This window comes from Canis lupus, chromosome 2 (genome assembly GCF_011100685.1).
Source record: "Canis lupus familiaris isolate Mischka breed German Shepherd chromosome 2, alternate assembly UU_Cfam_GSD_1.0, whole genome shotgun sequence".
Lineage (NCBI taxonomy): Eukaryota > Metazoa > Chordata > Mammalia > Carnivora > Canidae > Canis > Canis lupus.
In genome coordinates this window covers 72,534,657-72,547,997 of record NC_049223.1, presented here as the reverse complement: position 1 = coordinate 72,547,997, position 13,341 = coordinate 72,534,657, and positions in this window count along the sequence as shown.

Genomic DNA, 13,341 nt, shown 5'->3' with positions numbered 1-13,341 from the left:
ACTCTGGCGACTTCCCCTTCTCTACTGGATCATTCCTATTAAAACATAATTCCTTGCATCTAAAAAACATAAAACAAAAACCAAAGCCCAAGAAACAAAAATCACATCGCTAAGTCCAATCATCAATGTCTTTTAGTAATAGCTTCATTGAGATACAATTTGCATAGCAAACACTTCACCCATATAAAGTATACAACTTAGTGGATTTTTGTGCACTCACAGTTGTTCAACCAGTACCACTCAATTTTAGAACATTTTAATTACTCCTAAAAGAAACCCTGTACCCTTTACCGTCTGTACTTGTATGTTTATCATCTTTTCAAACTTCACACATCCAGAGATAAATTCTTGAGCTGAACTGCTCCTCTTGCAGCACATGGCGATTTCCAGTTCTTGGGCTGAAAATCTGAAACACCACCCCCCCTTTTGTTAAAAATATTTTATTTATTTATTCATGAGAGACACAGAGAGAGAGAGAGAGGCAGAGACACAGGCAGAGGGAGAAGCAGGCTCCATGCAGGGAGCCCGATGTGGGACTGGATCCCGGGTCTCCAGGATCAAGCCCTGGGCTGAAGGCGGCGCTAAACTGCTGAACCACCTGAGCTGCCCTGAAACCCCCCCCCCCTTTTTTTTTTTTTACTCCTTTTTTCTCTCACATCCCACATCAAGTGTGTCAGGAAGTCCAGTTGGCTTCACCTTCAGAATACAGACAGAATTCCAGCCCATCTCACTCTGGCCGCAACTTTCCGCGTCCTCATGGCCATCGCCCTTCTGCTGGGTTAGCCTCCCTACGCCCCTCTACTATTGCACTGGTCTCCCACAGTCTGTTTTCAACCCCGCAGCCTGAGTGATCCTTTTATTTTTAAAAAAATTTTCCCCAAAGGTCTAACCCACTTATTTATTTTAGAGAGAGAGAACATGTGAGCACGAGGGGCGGGGGGCAGAGGGGTGGCGGTAGGAGCAGAGGGAGAGGGAGAAGCAGACTCCAGAATGGAGTGCCATGTGGGGTCGGACCCCATGACCTTGAGATTAGGACTTGAGCTGAAATTGTGAGTCAGATGCTTAACTGACTGAGCTTCCCATGAGCCCCAGAGCATGCCATTTTAATGCCTCCATCTCACTTGGAAGAAAGCCAAAGTCCCTCCAATCACAACGCTCTACAGGACACCCTCAACTTCGTCTCCTCCTCTCCCCTCATTCCTCTGTTGTGGGTGCACCGGGCTCCTGAATGTTCCTGTCCCACCTCAGGGCCTTTCTGATTGCTCTAGCACCTGTGCAGACTCACTCTGGAGAGCCACCTGGCTTCTCCCCTGTTTCTCCAGGTTCCTTTCCTCACTGCAGCCTCGCTCACTAACCAATGAGCATGGCCACCTCCCACCCCAGCTGTCCTCTTCTCTGCTTTAGGGTTTCCACTGCCCCCAACACCATCTGCACATCACGCTGCATTTTTACTTATTTTATTTGTTTATTTGTTTGTTTGTTTATTACTCTTTTCCCTGTTGGAACAGAAGCTCCAGGAGGGCAGAGAGTTTGCTTGTTTAGTTTTCTGTTTACTTCAGCTCCTGGAACTGTGTTGCGAGTTATTCAGCACTCAATAAATCTTCATGGAATGAGTGAAGGGGTGCTTGAGGAAAGAAGGAAGGAGCACTCTTCTAGAAGCAGATCTTGCAGGGCGTGGTGCATCATGGCCACAGCCAGAGCTGTGGGTCCTCCCCAAGGTCACTGAAAGTTGGTTCCCGTTTTCCAGCCAAGGAAGCCTGCTCTAATGGGAGCCAAAAACTTGAATTGTAACTTGGGCATAAAAGACCCAGCGTGAAAAAAAAAACGGTGTGTGAGTGGTGGCTGGCATGTAGTCAGCACTCAATGAATGATTGCTCCTCCCAGAAACAGTGCTAATTTGCTAAATGGGAGCAAGGTTGGGACAGGTGTTTTTTTTGGGGGGGGGGGTGTCAAGGAGAAAGGAAGAAGGGTGAGACCATAGATGAGGACGAGGCTCTAGAGGAGAACCAGGAAGACTGGGGGCTGGATCCTGAAGGACAGGAAGAGGCACCAGAAGGCAGAGGTGCGAGCACGGCACCCTGGGACTTCTCTTCCCTCAGGTTCCAGGCTGCTCACAGAGTCCCTCCCTGTCCCCAAGTTCATTGGAGTCTGAGTAGTGACAATGACTGATGATTAATTATGCCCATTTCATGGGTAAGGAAACAGACTCAGGAAAAGAGTGATATGAGTCTGTCTCATCTCCTCTGCTAGAGGAGGAGCTTCTCAGGTTCAAGGGCTCCTTGTTCCCATTTCTGTCTTGTCAGGACTGATGTTGCTGACAAACAGGAATGAGTTCTCATCAGTGGGTTCCCAGCCCCAGCAGACCCCATGCTCCTTTTTATAACAACTATTCTGCAGTACCTCTTTCCTGTAATGGAATACAATTCATAGGTGATATATCCTACATACACATTCTAATATGGAAAAAAAAAAACCCAAGATAATGCCCTCTCTGAAACATAAAAAGAAATAAAAGGAAGGCAATCTCTGTCTTTTTTTCCCCAAGCTTTAATTTTTTAAAAGACTTTATTTATTTGAGAGAGACAGAAAAAAGGAGCAGGGTGGGTGGTAGAGGGAGAAGCAGGCTCCCCACGGAGCAGGGAACCCAACCTGGGGTCCATCCCAGGACTCCAGGGTCATAACTTGAGCTGAAGGCAGACTGAGCCACCCAGGGACCCCTCATGATTTAATTTTTAAAATTGAGATATAATCAACATGTAACATATAAACATCAGGTGTACAACATAACGATTCGATATTTGTGTTTCATTGCAAAATGATCGCCACAGCAAGTTTAGTTAACCTCACCAAACAGAGTCACACTTATTTTTTCTTCTGAGAATTTTTAAGATCTACGCTCAGCAACGCTTAAAGATACAATATTCTTAATTCCAGCCACCATGCTGCACATTACCTCCCTTATGTGACCTATTTATTTTATAACTAGAAGTTTGCAGGTGTCTTTTCTTTAGCCTGTACATCTGCAGCCAGACTCCTGTTAGAACAGGACTTCTCAAATTGGAATGTGCCTGGGAGTCACCTGGCGATCTTATTAGAATGCAGATTCTGAATCAGCAGGTCTGGGGGAGGCCCTGAGAGTCTGCGTCGCCAACCAGCTCCCAGGTGGCGTCCGGGCCGCTGCTCCCGGGCACGAGAGGGACCCAGAAGGATCCCACGCAGCTGCCCTCCCTGCGGGCCTCCGCCCCGAGCCGCCCCCTCCGGGCCGAGCGGGGGGGCAGCCGCGTCCGGGCCGCCCCGCCCCTGCCCAGCCTCATTCCCGGCAGCCCCGTGGCCCGGCGCCCGCTGCCGAGACAGCAGTTCCCACGGGAGGAGCCCGCCCGGGGAATGGGCCGCGGGGAGGGAGGGGGCCCCGGGAATTGACTTTCGAGGGGGCGGAGCTTCCGTGTCCCCCGTCCTGCCAGTCCCGCCCCCTTCCCTGCCGCAGCTGGGATCCCCAAATCCCAGGGCGCTGATCCCTTGCTTCTCCTCTTCTCCTACTCCCTTCGCCCTCAGTTTGGGGAGGCGCCTGCCCTGGGGAGCCCAGACGCATCTAGCTGTTTCCTACCCGGAGGAAACTCCACGTAGGGGCTGGCAGGCAGGCAGGCTCTGTTCCTCTTGAAGCCCAGTTTTCTGTCAAAGGAACGGGGTGGGAGGAAACTCTTTCAGCTTTCTGGGTGCCAGTCACGGAGGGCTTTCTGGAGGAGGCAGGAGACCAGCAGAGTGCGAAGGCTCTGGAGGGATGCTCTGGACAGGCCGTCTCTCAGACTCCCTTGCCTGCTGACTTGGGACACCTGCAGGACCATTGCTGCCGTCAAGATTCCAGGGGACACAAGTCAGGCTCCGGGTGCATGGAGCCTGCTTCTCCCTCTGCCTGTGTCTCTGTGCCTCTCTCTCTCTGTGACTATCATAAATAAATAAAAATTTAAAAAAAATTTAAAAAAAAGATTCCAGGGGACACTGTTTTTTTGGGGGGGCCAGGATCAGAGGAAAGGGTCTTGTAGGAAGGAGAGGCCTGGGTTTGAGCCCCACTTTGCCACTAGCATGCTGTGGGCCTCCTGGGCAGCCTCTCTTCTATCTGGGCTGCTATAAAGCAATGGGATCTGAGGATCCCCAAGGCTGGTCCAGCTCTAAAGCCTACGATCCGTGGGGGCCAGTGAGGAAGATTTGTCCAATCCTGAGGTGGGAAGGCCAGGTAGAAGGCTTCTGCTGGGCTCAAGCTGGTTCTGGGCAGGGGTGAAGTAGTAGGTCCTGGAGAGACTTTGAGGAGGTCTCCCACCTGAGAGCTAGGCCAGATTGATCCACTTTCTGGGCTCTGCTGGAAGGCAAAACATTAACCTGTACGAACAACAATAATAAATGCTCCTCTCTCCTGGGAGCACCATACTCTACAATTTACAAAGCACTTTTCTTGCCACCCTCTCATTTGATCCTCACAAACTTGGTATTATTGCCAGTTGACAGATGAGAAAACTGAGGCCCAGGGAAGCCAAGTCACTAGCATGAGGTACCAGAGTTAAAAGGATTTGCCAGGACTTGGACCCAGTATCCCGTACACGTTTTAGGAAAGGTTTCCTGGGTCTCCTGGGTCTCCTGAGTCTCCTGGGTCTGAATTATCCAGAAATTACAACCCTTCAAATGTTTGAACATGGGGCCCTAAATTTCTGTCAAGTTGACTAACTTTGCGTATTAGAGCTAGCGGGCGAAATCTCTCACTGTGCAGATGGGAAAACAGATCTGGGGAGGGAAAGAATCTTGCTGGAGTCCATAAGCCAGATAGGATCCTGGCCTCCACCCCCTAGGCTCTTGGATGAAGTTCCTGGGACTTTCACAGCTGGCAACAGAGAACCCTTTGTTCTGGGGACAGTGGGGAGGGACAGTTTAAGGCAAGAATCCTCTAAATCAGAGGGAACCTGGCAGGTGGGGAAGGGTTAGGCCTTAGAAAATGTGTTTTGCCTTCAGGCCTTATTTCCTAAGACAAAGATGTGTCACTAAAGCAAGGAGGAGCTGGTGGTGAGTTTTAATTTTGTTTTGTTTTTCACAGGTTGCTTCCCCAAGCAGAGGACTGCAGAGGTGAACGGTGCTGAGCCACCCCCTCATCAGGTCTACTCCTCTTTGGGCTCAGGGCCCATGATTCTAGGCCTGTGTGCAGATGGAGGTGAGAGTTGTTTTCTGCGGCCCATCAGAGCCCAACCTAGAACCAGGGTGGGGCTCTGTCCGGGCCTGGGTGGGGATCTTTGTCACCGGGCTCAGGCCCAGTTTGTGACCAGCGTCGGGGCTCATCCTGAGATCAGGGAACAGGGAGAAGCAGCCTTTCAGGGACAGACCCAGCCTAGGATCCCAACTCTAGGACAGTGAGTCAAGTAGCCTAGCTGGGAGCCCATAGGCTTTTAGGCTCCTGGGCCCGAGCAGAGGCTCTGGTGAAGGTGCTGTCCCAGAGCTAATGCCCAGGGTCTCTCTGGTCCCCTCTCAGATGTATCTTGGGGGCAGGTGACCTCCCATCTCCACCCCACCAAACAGGCTCCCTCTAGACTCTATGGACATGGTTGGCTGCCTCCTCCCACTGATTCTGCTCCAGAATCTGGAGTTTACATGGCAAGTGGTAGGGTCAGTGTCTCTCACTAACCTCCAGGCTCTGTCCAGAGGTATGCTGGTGAACTGGCTGTTAAAAGTCCTCCTCTGGGGATCCCTGGGTGGCGCAGCGGTTTGGCGCCTGCCTTTGGCCCAGGGCGCGACCCTGGAGACCCGGGATCCAATCCCATATCGGGCTCCCGGTGCATGGAGCCTGCTTCTCCCTCTGCCTGTGTCTCTGCCTCTCTCTCTCTCTGTGTGTGTGACTATCATAAATAAATAAAAATTAAAAAAATATATTAAAAAAAAAGTCCTCCTCTGTGCTTGATTTCAGCACCCATGTGATGATACTACATGCAGAATTGGGAAGAATTGGCTCTCACGAGCCAGTAGGAGCCAGTTCTAGTTTACCTCTGGCTCTGTCCCAGGCCTGTGCCTTTCACAGGTCCCAGGAGGTGACTTACAGGGTCCTGTTAACTCACAGGGTCAGGGGTCCCTATCCTGTCCTTGTGAAGGTGACAGCGGCTGTTGTTGACATTGTGCTTGTGATGATTGAGACTTCAGTTGCTACCAGTGGCCTCTTCTCAGTGACAGGGGAAGGGCCAACCGAGGAAGTGCCTCCATCATCTCCCTGGGGAAGCCGCTAAGAGATGCCTGGGGAGCTCGAGGGCTGACTAGACCCTGGCTTCCTTAAAGGCTGGATATTGACTCTACCCGGGACCCTGGAAACTTGACATGGCCTAATGGACACATGTCTTGCCACTGTCCTCCTCCTCCTACACAGTGATGACCTAGCATCTATGTCACTGAGGAAACAGGAGCCCAGCATAAGGGGGAAGCCCTCACCTTACCACTACTAAATCTATATACCTACCTGGACTGTGCCCATCTGCTCTTTCTTCCTGATTCATGCTTGAAGACAAATAATTTCTTCCTGATTCATGCTTGAGGAAAGGAAGAAAGAAAGAAAGAAAGAAAGAAAGAAAGAAAGAAAGAAAGAAAGAAAGAAAGAAGAAAGAAAGGAAGGAAGGAAGGAGGAAAGGGAGAAAGAAATGAAAAGAAAGAAGAAAGAAAGAAAGAAAGAAAGAAAGAAAGAAAGAAAGAAAGAAAGACTCCCACTGAAGAAAGAAAAGAAGAACGAAGACAGAAGAAAGAAAGAAAGACGAAAGAAAGAAAGAAAAAAGAAAGAGAAAAAAGAAAGAAAGAAGAAGAAGAAAGAAAGAAAGAAAAGAAAGAAAGAAAGAAAGAAAGAAAGAAAAAAAGAAAGAGAAAGAAAGAAAAGAAAGAAAGAACGAACAGCTCTGGAGCACCTGGGTGGCTCAGTCAGTTAAGTGTCCAATCCTTGGTTTCGGCTCAGGTCATGATCTCACAGGCTGTGATATCGACCGTGGCTCTGCACTCTGTGGGGAGTCTGCTTGAAGATTTTCTCCCTCTGCCCACCCCCAAAATAAATAAATAAACCTTAAAAAACAAAACCAGCTCTCAGTGGCTTCCCATTGACTGGAATAAATGCCAGCTCTTTATCCAGCTGACCTTTACCTCATTTCCTCCTCCTATCTGGCTTCTTCTTCTTTTTTATTTATTTATTTATTTATTTATTTATTTATTTATTTATTTATTTATTTATTTATTTATGATAGACACAGAGAGAGAGAGAGAGAGAGAGAGAGAAAGAGGCAGAGGGAGAAGCAGGCCCCATGCCAGGAGTCCGATGCGGGACTCGATCCCGGGACTCCAGGATCGTGCCCTGGGCCAAAGGCAGGCACCAAACCGCTGAGCCACCCAGGGATCCCCCTATCTGGCTTCTTATACACTTCAGCTACACTGGCCCCGATTCTGTTCTGGAAGCTTGTTCCTGCCTCAGGGTGTTGGAGCTCACAACTGCCCCAGATCTCTGCACATCTGGTGCTCATCTGTCCAGCCGCAGCTTGAGGAGGCCTCCCCTCGCCTCTCCCTCTGAACGGCTCCCTGGTTTTTCTCTGTTTCATCCTTCTTGTGTTTCAGGCCCCACAGTGGCCTCGTCTACTTAAGTGTTACTACTTTGACTGTCTTCCCCCCCCTAGATTGTAAGCCCCTTAGAGTAGGGACTTCATTCTCTGCTGTATGGGTACCTGGTTGGTGCCAAATACATGGATGTGGAATCAATGAATAGATGACCATGTTTCTTTCCTTTCTGTTCTCCTTGGGTCATTGGTAACATCTTGTTTGGATGTCTACGCCTGGTTTCTGCTCTAAACCGGACTGTAAAAGGAAGGGGCAAAGTGTCCCATCTGCACTTGGCCAGAGTATAAAAGATGGACCAGTGTCCCACAGAAGCACCTGTGGTGGTGGCAGTAGAAGTTGGTGGGTGATCTCAAGGGGCTTTGGGTCTGGCCAGGGTCGAAAGGTCTAGTCACCTTCTTTTTCGGTTCGTTTTTAATAAAGAGGACAGTGTCTCCTCTCAGCTTCTTTATCCCATCATAACCACCAGGCCTCCTCACCGAGTGGATGTTCATTGTTTTTTGGCTGCCCTGCCTCCGCACCCCGTTGCCATTAGGGGGAAGGCCCCACTGTGTGAGACCCCCTCACCCACTACTGAAGCTGAGGGGGACCGCAGACCCCTCCCTGCACCCCAGGCAGGTAGGATAGGGGCACATAACCTGGGCTCAGCCACATGGATGCTCCAGCCCAGAACTTTGAATGTCAGCTGATGCAAAGCCAGGAGGGCTGAGAATTTGCTCAGAAGGCAGCCTTTGGTGGCAGTGGTCAATGTGGTGTCTGATGGTGACCATCATATCCGAGTGTCTTGCAGTGGGGCCCGGTCTGTCCAATACAATCACTTCCTTGCTCCCTGCCCTTCATCTGACCCAGCTCTCGGGCTTTGTGTCCATTCTGGAATGCTGGAGACCCAGCAGCAGAATATTGCTGCAGAAAACCCTCGTGTTACTGTGATATCGCCGGCCCGCAGGAACAGCCTAGAAGTGGCAGGAAATAAAAACCACATACAAACAACACCCCCCCCCCCCCCCCCGCCGCCACCTCCACCCTCAAACACCAACAATGACAGCTAACTCTTCCATAGCACTTGTCATGTGCCACGCACTGTTCTATTATTGTTCCTCTTTTACAAATGAGAAAACACAGGATCGTGCCTCTCTTAACGTTCCGAATCCACGCTAGGATCCGCCACCACCATTAGGCACCACCTTAAACGCCATCAAGTCAATTACCGGCCTCCTCGCCCCCTCCACCAACATCAAGATCTGACATAGCCATCGGCTTTTCCATCACTTGACAACGTCACCATTAGTGTCACTGTCACCACTGCGGCGATTACCCTCATTACCTCCCTCCCCAGCGGCAGGGCGGTGTCGTTGGGTGACCAGTGAGGTCACTTCCTGGCCTTGGTGTTCACAGACGTAATTGCCTAATGAGATTAGCTCATGGCTGCTCTGAGCCAGTAGTTACCCTGCAGAACTAGGAAATCCTCTTGGGCTCTGAGGAGGCTGAGGTTGGTTTATAACTGGAGGGATCTGCGGCTGGGAGCGTCCGGGACAGGCCTCCGGGGGACCATTTCCTCCATTCCCCTGCCTGTGCGGTAGAGAAAAGCGACAGTGCAGTAGCTAAGAGTGCTGCTAGAGGGGGGCCGGGCTGGCTCAGTCAGTGGAGCTTGTGACTCTTGACCTCAGGGTTGTGGATTCGAGCCCCGTGTTGGGTGGAGAGGTTGCTAAAAATCTTTTTTTTTTTTTTAATTTTTATTTATTTATGATAGTAACACACAGAGAGAGAGTGAGAGGCAGAGACACAGGCAGAGGGAGAAGCAGGCTCCATGCACTGGGAGCCCCACGTGGGATTCGATCCCGGGTCTCCAGGATCACGCCCTGGGCCAAAGACAGGTGCCAAACCGCTGCGCCACCCAGGGATCCCAGGTTGCTAAAAATCTTAAAAAAAAAAAAAAAAAAGAGTAGAATCAGCCTAGGTCAACTTAAGCGAGTGATTTCACCTTTCTGGGGCTCAGTGTCTTCAGCTGTGAAATGGGAATTATAAGAATTATCTTATAGAGGGGTGCCTGGGTGGCTCAGTCAGTTAAGGGTCTGCCTTCAGCTCAGGTCATGATCCTGGGGTCTTGGGATCAAGCCCCATGTGGGCTCTCTGCTCAGCCGGGAGTCTGCTTCTCCCTCTTCCTCTGCCTCCCCCCTCCACTATGCTCTCTCTTTCTCTTTCTCTCTCAAATAAATAATCTAAAAAAAAAAAAAAAAAAAGGACTATCCTATAGAAGAATATGGGGAGTAGAGGTAATATAAATAAAGAAACTGGTAGAGTGCCCAGCGCCCAGGAGGCTCAGAAATGGAAGTCGCCAATATCTTTCATTTGTAAAATATTTATACAGTGCTCACTTTGTTCCAGGCACTGTTCTGAGCACCTTACAAATTTCAGCTTATTTATTTATTTTTTAAGTAGGCTTCATGCCCAGTGTGGGGTTCGAACTCACAACCCTGAGATCCAGTCTCATGATCTACCAACTGAGCCAGCCAGGTGCCCTTCCAGTTTATTAATTCAAACTTCATAAGAGCCCTAAGAGAGGGGGTCCTGGGTGGCTCAGTTAAGTGGCTGCCTTCGGCTCAGGTCATGATCCCAGGGTCCTGGGATTGAGCCCCATGTGGGCTCCTGCTCAGAGGGGAGTCTCCTTCTCCCTCTCCCCCTGCTTGTGCTCTCTCTCTTAAATAAATAAATAAAACCTGGGCAGCCCTGGTGACTTGGTGGTTTAGCGCTGCCTTCAGCCGAGGATGTGATCCCGGAGACCCCGGATCGAGTCCCATGTCTTCTTCCTCTGCCTGTGTCTCTGACACTCTCTCTCTCTCTCTCTGCATCTTTCATGAATAAATAAATAAAATCTTTAAAATAAACAAATAAAACCTTTAAAAGAAGCCCTAAGAGATAGGTACTACTTTTGCTCCCATTTTACAGATGAAACCAAGGCACAGAGAGACAGGTTGAGTGGCTTACCCAAGGTTACACAGCTGGTTGGCGACTAGCTGGGATTTTACACAAGGAGTCCTGCTCAAGTCTGAGCTCTTGAAGCTGTTGCTCTTTGTTCTGAAAAGTTGCCTTTCCTCCTCCCCTTCTAGTCCAGGTTGGAGAACCCTCTGCTTTTTTTGTCGAGCAATTAGAAAGGGGCCTCCAGAAGTCACTGCATCCGAAGCCTCATCCTGGGACAAATGCCTCCATTCACCTTGTCCAGGACCTCCCATCCCTCCCAGCCAGGAAGTCCTTCCTGTTTGTCTGACTTGAGTTTGGGTTGAGGCAACAGTTCCTTGGGGGAAACGTCTTTAGCTGGGATGCTTGTCAGGGGGGCCTCAGAAGAGGTGATAGAGGAGGGAGGGGTATTGACCTTGGCCACTGAGAGAGTGGAATTGGGAGCTTCTGGGTGCTTGAGAGGGGACAGAGCCCTGGGGCAGGCCTCCTTGTTAGCGGCTCTCCATAGGGCCTTGTTTCCCCCACCTCTTCCCCTAAGTGCACCAGGGATGTCTTATGCCTCACTGAGCTCCAGGCCCCTGACCAAGCCCCCCTCCCAGGCTCTCACAGGCCTCACCCAGGCCAGCTGTGTTCCTGACGACGAGCCACCCTTCTCTGTCCTCTCTGTACCTGACAGCATCACAGACCCCTGGGTTCTGAGACTCCATCCTGTCCCGGCTCCCCTACCGCCTATGACTGCCTGGTCTCCTCTCCCTCTTACCTGTGTTGGTGGGGCTCCCCGGGGAGCTGGCACTGGACCCCAGGGCTTGGGCGTCCCAGTCATGTTACGGCCTTGTCATGTCCCAAACCTACCACACCTTCTCTCCCCAGTTTGGCCTCCGGTCGGCCAGGGGCCCAAACCAGAAAGAAAGTTGGGAGTCCCCCTAGACTTGCCCCTTTCTCCTCCCTCCACATAATGGTCTGGTGGTCTATCACTTAATGAGTGCTTACTGCATACCGGGCTGAGTAGCACCCACAGTTGGGGCTGGGTGAGGTGGGTTCTGGACATATACGAACCACCCCTGAAGTTCCCACAAATATGGGGAACAGGGAAGAGTTTTGTAAGAGGTCTAAATTTTCCACAGTTAAGCTGGGGTCAGGAGAGCCCCTCTGGGGGGTCGTATGAAGAGCTGCTCATGGAGGCCAGGGGCACCACCCAGACCCCCTTCGGGACTGATGCACTCATTCCCCCAGAAGCTGCCTGATACAAGGTTACGTCCCCTCCCTGGGGGCAGCCTGTACTCAGGTCACTGGGGAGGCTCAAGGCCTGGCTTCTTTCTCTCAGTCTGGGCCAGCTCTGAAGGGCCCTCCCAGCTCCCAAGTTCCTCTTGGGACAGGCTGGGGCCTCTGTTGTGGCTGCACAGAGGCCACCACCTGCTGTTCTCCTCACTTTTTTACAGGAGTCGCTCCTGCAAGCAGCCCTCAGTAGGCCTCCCGCATAAACACCTTGTCTCCGTGTCTACTTCAAGGATCCTGAACCCAGATGAGGTGGCCCCCGAGACAGACATCCAGCCATGGGTGAGGCTCCCCACGGGCTGGACTTCCTGCCTCCTTCTCTCCATCTCCGGAGCCACCACCTGAGGCCTGGTGTCCGTTCGAGTCAGAATCACCAAAGATTCCCAGTTGGTTCCCTCTCCTTTCCTGCCTCTCCTATGCAGGGCAGCCGGAGAGTCTCCAGGAAACTCCGTGGCATCAAGCTCCCCCAGGCTACCTGTTTCTAGGACAAAAGGCTCCTGATGCCAGTGGCCAGACTCACCTCCCACCGGCTCCCCTCACTCTCCTGCCAGCCACCGCCATGGCTGGGACTGGGACCTTGGCCTCTTGGCTTTCACACAAACTCTTCCCTCTGCCCTGAGTGCTCTGTTCTGCACTTCAGATTTCTGCTCAGGACCCTGGGACAAGGTGCTTTCTCCAGGGATAGCCCGTGACTGGTCAACAGGGAGGTTCAAAGGCCTGCCCTCCCTGCCTCAGTTTGGATTAACCCTGAAGGGCTGCCCCAGCTCCCCGGGGGGCCATTTCTGACACCCTGCCACCAATTAGGTGAGGCCTCCTAGTCCCTCATACTTTTCATTCCAAGCCCTTATTCCATTTTGTAACTGTCTTCACTCTTTTGTCCAGTACCTCCTACGTACCAGGCCTGCGCTAAATGAGGAGACGGGCCATAGCACATACATGACACACATAATACGAGGCGGTGCTCTGGAAGAAAGTGAAGGACAAAGGGTAGAAGGAGGGAAGATGCCATCTGTTCTGAGAGCTGTATGAGGTGAGAAGAAGCCACAGAAAAGTCTGGGTGTGGAACATTCCAGACAGGGGGAACAGCAAGTGCAAGGGGCCCTGAGGCCAAAGAATTTGAGGGACAAGGAAGCCAGTAGACTCAGAATGGAAAGAACAAGGGCCAGAGTGACAGGCGACAAGGCAGCAGAGGTGAGAGGATGCTGGTCACGCGGGGCTTGTGAGGCCGAGGAAAGAGTTTGGATTTTATTCCGAGTGGGAAGCTGATGGGAGGCTCAGGGGCGGCGGTTAGGAGGCTGTCGGCACTGCCCGGCTGGTGGAGAACTTTCTGCAGAGGGGAAGCCGGAGGCCTTGTTCGCAGGAGAGGGCCGCTGTCCTGAGCGGGGATGGTGCTGGCCCGGCGGGGCCGGGCGACAGGGGTGGACACGGGATGGAGCAGGCGGAGAGCTGACGGATGCCCCTGCGGGTTGCCTGACATGACGGAGACATCACAGGATGACACCT